This window comes from Talpa europaea, assembly GCF_964194135.1.
Source record: "Talpa europaea genome assembly, chromosome: 2".
In the NCBI taxonomy this organism is placed as follows: Eukaryota; Metazoa; Chordata; class Mammalia; order Eulipotyphla; family Talpidae; genus Talpa; species Talpa europaea.
Genome location: NC_140068.1, coordinates 95470883 through 95479852, shown reverse-complemented (window position 1 = coordinate 95479852; position 8970 = coordinate 95470883).

Below are 8970 nucleotides of genomic sequence, written 5' to 3'. Positions count from 1 at the left end.
ATGGGGGGCAAAGGAGGGCAAAGAAGTTAGTTTATTGAAGAAAAAAAAAAGGTAAAACTGAATCAAAACCTATCAAAAAGTAAAATAATAAAGCAGCAAAGAAACAATAACTTGTGACTTGTAAAAATAAATGTTTATGTTTATATAAGGAAATGATGATTCCACTCTCTTCCTGCCTCTGATGAAAGTTGATTTCTCCATACAGATGGTACTACATGGTACCAAGATAATTTGGTTTTCTAAAGCACTGGTTTCCAAATTTTAGGATTTCACAGACTAATAAAATTCCCCAAAAGATGTTAACAATTTGTTATTGTTTTGTTTAGTGTGGACAGTGAAACAAGCAAATAAAAAAAAAAAAATCCATTCCATCAGCACCAAAACCATTACTTCATAAAAGAGAGTCTAACCTCCAGAAAAAAAGCAGAAAGGGAATACTGTCACAATAAATAGTCCTTCAAATAGAATCCATTTTGCTTTAGGAAAAATTCATCACACTGTCTTTATAATTTCATTAAATATTGTTAAGAATTTTGTCATAGGCCAGCACTCACAATTGGGAAGTACTGTTCCTAGTACAGGCCTAGCGCCTAGTGTTCTGCCATAGTAGCACATACGGTAGTTATAATGGTCACTTAGTATTTAAAGTGTGGCTCTGCAAACAATAAACAACATTCTCACTTCTCTTTCAATGAAACTTTATAATTAGTTCACAGAAAAGTATTTGTCTCCAAAATGTGGAGGAGATAAAAGAATTAAGATTAGCCCTAAATATATCTTGGTGAAAACTGGGTGATGAGTAAAAAAGGGGTTCATTATCCCAATCTCTTTGGTAAATGTTAAAACAGGAAGATTTAAAAATCTAATAAAGAAAAATAAAATGTTTGTAGAAAATTTAACTAGGGACTGGGAAATTAATATATAGGTGAATGCCTTTGTTCATTCTCCTATGTATTAAAGAAGAAAAGCGAAGTACTTAAAATAACCTAACTTTCAGTGAGAGAAGAAAAGCAAGAGAAAGAAAGCAACATGGCTGAATGTTAAAAACATGAGACTTGTCGCCAGTGGGCCAGGGCCCTCTGCCTCCGCATACTATGGAGTACTATTTTTACACTTTTCAACAGATTTTAAATATTTCAGAGTAAAAAGTTAAGGGGAAAAAAACAGTAATGGTAGGATTTACCATAGCCACTTGCTCGAAAAAAACCTAAGGTGAACTGAACTTTAAGCAGTTGAAGTTTCCTTTATTTTTGCAACTTCTCTAATCTTTAGTTCCAGCCAGAAAGTAAAAATAGTCAAAAATGAAAATAGACTTTCCCTCTAATTCACGAATGTGAAATGAGAAAAGAAAATCTTCAAAGTGAGATTCAGTCATCCCAGCTTATTGAAGGTCTGAGGGAAATATTATACACAAAAGCACATTTCAACTAAGACAAATAAAAGCTCATAACCTGCTTAGACAAGATTGTTCTGTTTCTTAACAGTAGCACAGTACTATGCAACTCCAACAGCTGTAAAAATCAGGAAAGGGAGGGGCTCAAATAGAAATTAGAGATAATGGACCTACATTAGATTTTTAAAATCCAAATCCCAAAGACAAATTTTCAAGATAGTGTAGTCATTTAACCAAGAACACCTTACCAAAGAAATATTTTTTAAGGAAGAACATATTTGGAAGAACATAAGTTCTTGGAAGAACTTTGGAAGAACATAAGGAAGAACATAAGTTCACTTTGCTGAGATGTTTTGCCTTTGGAATAACTTTAAAAGTCACTTCAAAAAACTTAAATTGTTTAAACTATATTTTAAAAACTTTTACCCAGCATCAGGTTCTTATTCACTGAGTATTCCAAAACACCCACTTTACCCCTTTGGTGCCATTCTGTTAACCAGCAGCGACCCCGCGTGGCTACAAGAAAAACAAATGTAATCCAACTTAGCAGCAGGGCCTTGAACTAATTTTTTCCACTTGATCTTCAAGAATTTAACTAAGGTTGTTGCATGTCTTCAGGTTGACAATTGACTAAATTCTCTGGAGATTTACTATAGAATAGGAATGCAGGATGAGTTCCGGTGAGATTAAACCTACCGAGTGTGGAAGAGCCCCAGTGCACCAAGAGGAAAACAGACGAGCGAGCATTCACTACAGCGTAAAGCTAAATGTGAGCCGGGGCAGTGATATTCCTTGCATTAAGGAAGCAGTGAGAGAACACAATTCCTATCTGGGATCATTGAGGTGTTTTAAAACTTACTCCAGGGCCTCCCTGGTGGTGTAAGGCGTTAAGCACTGCACTATGAAGCAATCCACAGCCTCTGCTGCATGATCGATCCCCTGCTGGGCAGAGAGAAACCCACATGGAGCGGCAGACCTCTCCTGTCTTGCCCACTGTTCTTCTCAGCAGTGTATTTTGGTCAGTCTGCCTGTTCTGTTCCCCACTCTGTCTCTGGTGGATCCTCTCACCCCTGGCATCTCTGGCCTGTACCCCAGCTCTTGTATGCATAAATAAATAAATCTTAAAAAAAAATAAAATAAAACCTCTCCAGGTATTTGCCATTTTCCGCCTACACATTCAAAATACAAGGCTACAAAGATGACCTTGAACTGACTCAGTATCAAATCTTATCAGGTTTCAAGTAATCACATATGGGTCACTTCTTCCCTCGGAACCAAAAGCTCTTGAAGACCTAAGGGGTCAATAAGGGACCTAGGGCCTGTAAGCAGAGATCCGGGTGAGGGTAGGTAGAGAAAGGCAAGCCAAAGAGGAAGAGATACTGGGTGGGTGAAGAGAGACAACCGCGGGGCTGCGGCCCCCTAATGGCGCCCAAGCCAAGGGCAGCCCATTCCCTCCAGCCTGACCCACACTGAGCACCCCAGGGTGCGGCTGGGGGCGTGGCCGGCAGTGGACCTACGGGCAGGGTGGTCCTCGGGGCCGCTCTTGTCTTGCTGGGTCTGTTCCGATGTTGCAGGCGTGCAGAACACACTCCCCGCGCCGCCAGGCTCCTTCTGGGGCGCTTTCTCCTTGACGTCTGGCATTTTGCTGATGGAACCTAGGTTGGGGGGAAATGGCGCGCCATTGGCTTCAGGAAAAAGGGGCCTCCAATAGCAGAGGCCCGGGGTCTGGGTCCCCAGCAAAACAAGAAGGAAGCGGGCAGCTTCGGGGTGGGGGGGGGGGCAGGCAGGGCAAAGAGCGGGGACGCGGAATCAGACAGAGGAGAAACCCGGGAGGGGCCGCGCCGCCAGGCAGGCGTCCTCCGCCTCCTCGCCCGCCCTAAATGTCCGTCCAGGCCGCGGGGCTCCGCGGTTACCCGCCTCACCTAGGCCTCCCCGCGACGGGCCACCCTTTCTGGAGGGGTCCCGGCAGCCGCGCGGCCTCAGGGCGCAGGCCGTACCACCGCGGCGCGGCGGGGGAGGCCGGGGGAGCGCGGCCGGGCGGCGACGCTGAGGCCACGGGCCCCTCCCGCGCGCCCCCCCGCCCGCCGCGCCGGGGCGCGGGGTGGGAGAGTCCGGGTTGGGGAACAAACCGCCTGGGGTCTCCAGGGCAACGGGCCGCGTCTCGAGCGGCCCAGCCCGGCCGTGGCCCGCGCGCAAGCCGCGGGCTCGTGCCTCAGGCGTCGTGGGCACGAAGCCCCTCAGGCCTCGGGTTATGTGGTTGTTGGCACCCGGTCCTCGTTTATTATCTCCTCTACCACCTCCCCGCCCCAGACCCCAAAGAAAAAGCTCACCTGGAACTACTTAGGAAGGGAAGGAGCCCAGGGTTTTGTTTCTCTTGGGCTGGAAACACAGACCCACGCCCCGGAGCGTGGTTACTTGAGCGCTTCCTGGGAACTTGGTGAGAGAAAGTGGCGGGAGGACAGTTCTCCCGTCCGGCAGGTGTGCGAACTGAGAACCCTTGTCAGGCCCAAGGGCATTGGGAAGCCATGAGGCTCTTCTCACAGAATTCCTGGCCTGTGGCTCCCCTGTGACCCATGCTCCTGGCCCCTGCCATGGACCTTTCTTGATTGGGGGGGTGAGGGGGGTGGGGGGTAAGAAGGATAGTCTGCTTTGTTGCTCCTGGAGTGACCCCACTCCCTTCCAATTTCTGCATTTGGGGAGAAAAAGTGCAGTTTTCCCTTTTCTCTCCATGTTCTCCCATTCCTCTCTATTACTCTGACTTGATCTCTTACCACAAAAACTTTCTTAAAAATAAAGAAAACAAAAGTATTGCCTATAAGAAACCAAGTTCTCATAAGCCTTGCCTTGTTAGTGTAGAATGTGGATTTTTCTTGCACAACTCGCACATTTTCAAGGGGAAAATTATGAAGAGACCCAAGAACATTTCTGCTTAAGAAAGTCCATTCCACTCTGTGGCCCAAGCAGATATGAGGGGAACGGCCTAGTAAAGTTACTGTTTAGCCAGATAGTATTTCAAACCAGCACATACTAAACCTACTTTTTCCTCCTCCTCACGCTTTCCTGCTATTTCCCTCAGGGATGTCAACTGCAATGGAGGTGGGCTTCACTCCAAATCTAGTGGAAGTTGTATGGTGACATCAGCAAAGAGGCCAATGAAAATATGATTCTTCATTATTACATAGGTGGGCTGTTGATTTCTCTTTTTAAAGAATTCCAGTCTTCTATTTGGGCATTTTTATTCCTGGGAGAAATTTTCCAGAATGACACCAGTTCATTCCCCACCCCACCACTGCACAAAAAAAGATTGCCATAAAACTCTCTCTGCTGAAGCCTGAAATTACTCTAGCCTTTCATTCGTATACATCAAACAGTCTCCTTCTTTTGTAAAAGAACTCTTTAAAGTGTTCTTTACCCAAATTCTCTGGAAGGTGCAGTAGGGAAGAAATAGCTTTGTGGAAGCACCTGGTGGAGGTAGAGGGGACTGACGTCAGAAGGAGAGGAAAGAATGGGGGCAGGAGAGAAGGCAGAATTAATTTTCCCAGGGTCAGTCCGCGGACAGCATTTCACGATCTTTATCATTAACAGTTACCAGAACCAACAAGGTAAAAGTTAAGCTTGAGGGCAGCAGAAAGATGAGAAAGATATGACCTCCTTTCCCTTGGGTTCTTAGTTAACAATCTCTAACTTTTGTTTAATGATTTGCAAAATGCTTTTACATTGCATCCATAGGCTCTGCATACAATCCTTCCTATTCAGTAGGCAAGGCAGGGGTGATATTGGGTCAGTTCATAGAATAGCAAAGTGAGGATCAGAGAGATTTCAGGGAGTTGTCAGAAATCACTTGGCAAGCAAGGTTGACTTTTTAAAAAAATAATAGTTTATTCTTTAGTTGTGGTAACATTAGGATTCTCTCCATCAGGTATCACCACCAAGGGGTACCTGCCACCAAATACTTTTTCTTTATTCATGCCACCTCCTTGAGTCTGACTGAGAAACTGTATAAACAAGAAAATATAACTAACTTTTAATGGTTTGCTAAGTACCAGAATTGAGGGTACACACAAAATGTACTCCAGGGAATCTGAGAAAGGGTGAGAGAACTTCCAGATGTTTGGATCAGTTCAAACCCAGCCTCAACCAGATTCCTAAGCAAGATTATGTAACTGATCTGGTCTTCGGAAATAGGTCTCTTGTTCAGCCTGCATCCCCTTCGACCTCAGGACCCTTTTTAAACTCTCCTAATGGGTACAACTGGATTTTCCACATATGTCCATTATTTAGCCTGAACGCCCCTCCTGAGTAACATAACACCTTTGCTTATTAAAACACACATATCTGGGGGCCTCCCTGGTGGCTCGAGGGGTTAAGGCTCAGCACTATGAAGCTATCAGCAGCCACTGAAACTCGAGTTCAATCCCCGGCCAGTCTGCTGACCCACATGGCACAGCAGACCTCTCCTGTCTCACCTGTTGCTCCCCTTAGCAGTGTATATTTCAGTCAATCTGCCTGTTCTGTTCCTTTACTCTGTCTCTGATGAATCCTCTTACCACCCCCACCACCCCCCCGCCCCGACACCTCTGGTCTACACCTCAGCTCTTGTATGCATAAATAATAAATCTTGTATGCATAAATAAACAAAAACAAAACACACATATCTCAAAAGACCCAAAGGCAAATATTTCTCAAACAACCCAAGGGCAGAAATAAAAGTCCCATTTTCCCTCAATAGCAGTGTGCCCAAAGCTATCCACCCCACGGATTCCCTTTTATACTAAGATGCCTTTTATCTTCTATTCATTATATCCATGTTTGTTTTAAACTCAAAATAGTCTATTTGCTCTCCTCAAATCTTTAAGTAGAAATCTTGTTCCAAGGGAAGGGCTTCCTGGACTCACTGGCACACCTCTGTCTACTCCTGTGGGTATATACACCCCAGTTTGAGAAACACTCTAAGGGAATTTCAGGCCTGCAACTAGAATTTTCCTACTTCTCAACCACTCCCCCATAGATGTGAGCTTTAACCCAAACCCAATAGTATGTTCCAGTCTCATCTGTTAAATACTATCTTGGGTGCACTACCCCACAAAAATGAGTTATACAGAAAGTCAGTCCTAGCCACAAAGACATTCTGAAAGAGGCAGTGGAGAACGACAAAGATGTGAGAGAAATACTCCCAGGTGACTGTAAGAGGTACTGAACCATAGACTTTAACGAGAATCCTGAATTTGGATCTTCTAGCTAAAACAAAACAAAAGAAAAACAAAAATACCTCCTCTACGAAAAGCATCTTAGACTTGGTGAGGTTAAATGACTTGGTTAAGGTCACCACCAGTTTATGGAAAATTCAGTCCTAGAACCGTATCTCAATGTGTTTACTCCATAATATATAGAGCTAAGCAAGAGTAAAAGCTAATACTATAAATAAATATTTACATTTCCTCAAGAAAAATGTAAATGATAGGCCATGGAATGGAAAAAGTAAGAAATGAAGTTAAATAGAAGCCAAGACTGCAAGTAGAGTAGAGTATGCTGGAAGATAAACAGCCAGCTTAAGTGGTAGGGACACGTAAATACAGGGTGGGACATTTAAATGGAACCATTTGGAGTCATGTAAACCAGGACTGACTTCATTATGGCCTCCCTTATGGTACAGAACCACACGTCAAAACTATTTGCTTTAGTCTTTCGACAAATGTGTGTTTTTTGTTTTTTTTTTTCCACAAAACCCAAGAGGAGTGTGTGAAGGGTTGAGGTAATCTGGGGGCAGTCTGGATGGAGCCCTTTGAAGCTCAAAGTGAAGTTTGATGGATGGAGAAACCATTACAAATTTTTAAGGAAAGGGGTTCTCAAAGAGACGACAATGAAGATTCTGGCAGCAACATACACTGGACGCAGAGATACACTTTGCCTGACTCCTTAGGTATATGGGGGAGCAGCCACACCTCTGTCCACCAACAATACTTAACTCACCTTGTCCTTCCTTGGGCTCTCTGCACATGCTGTCGCTTCCGCCTAGATGCTTCTCCCTCATCCAACCTCCTTTTGCCTCACTCACTCCCCCTCATTCTTCAGGTCTGGCTTGTAAGAACTAACTTCCTCAGAGAACTTTCTGTACCCCTTTACCTTCATCTCAACACCCTCTACTTTTTCTTCAAAGCATTTACTACAGATTCTTTCAATACATTTGTTTGCATAATTAACCTTTATTGAACCTCCATGAGACTAAGCTTCCTGAGAGCAGGGACTGTGTGCGTTTCATTCACCCCTGAGCCTGGGGCACAGAAGGCACATTGTAGAATGAGCTGACAGACAGAGCAGGAAGGCCGCAGGGCTGGAGAAGTGACAGAAACAGAGCCCTGCTGCCCCCACACTTAAGGAGTCAAGCGGTGTGTCTCTGGGCCCAGCTTCATTACCAGTGTCTGCTTTCTCTTTTTGTCACATAGACATGTTTCCTCTCTTTCTGTCTCTCTGTCCTCAGCTTCCTGTGAGTCCTTTAAACCAGCAAAGGACATTCAGGGTCCAGTGACAGGGGTGGGGCCCCTGAACCAGAAGGTGGCAGCAGGGGGCAGTGGCACCCTGGGAAGCAGACTCCTCAAAAGGCCTCTCTCTCTCTCTCTCTCTCTCTCTCTCTCTCTCCCTCATCAGCAGCAGTCCAAAACCACAAAAACTGACTTTAAAAGTCCTCCTAAGAGCTGCATCTTTCGAGGCCCCAAAACAATCACTCCTTGTGCCCCGGGACACGGCGCGAGTTGCACACTTAAAGCAGTTTCCACAGAACCACATTCAGTTGGTTTTAAACTCTGGGGAAAGCTGGCAGCCTCTTTGTGGGTTTTCAAAAACTAGTTAGAGGGACAATTAAACCTTTATGGGTCCCAGAATGTACCTATGCAGACATAAATAAGGATCATTCTTCATCAGGAGAGAATCTATTTTATGGCAACAGATATATTTTTCTGCCGTCACAAGACAGACTTGAGCTCACATCTGAGAGCCTTTATGATCAGGGCAGGTGATAGGGGGTCAGCGTTAGCAGAATTAGAAGTCTGACCCCGAGCTAGCACAGACTCTTTCTCAAAATGGACACAGGACAGGAACTGGGCTTAGCTGGTTTTGAATAAATCACAAACTCCCAAAGCCTTCCCAGAAAGCCACCAGCATTTTAGACCAAGAAAACTCGTCTTGCTTTTTCCCTGCCACTCCCACCCCTTGTGTTACTTTGGGTCAAAATAGTCCATTTGTCAAAGAGTCCTGGCTCCTTTATTCTGACTCTTACAACACAATACAATGCTTTCACATATTTACAGTGCAATGTCCTTGAATGGTCGGCAAGATTTTTTTTTAATCCAATAATATCATTAAATGCACCAGGGGGCTCTCTTCTTAAAGGAACGTTTGAGTAAACTTTTGTTAAGTGAATCAGTCTTTTGTAAGACAAATCATCAACCATCAATTTGTTTTCCAAATCTGAGATTTCACACAGGAGGTTTTCTTAAGACAGGCTCACTTTAAATGGTGGCCTGTGTATTTTATTTTTCTGACTTTGGTAAAGACAAGTCCTTTCTGAATAGACATCCTTC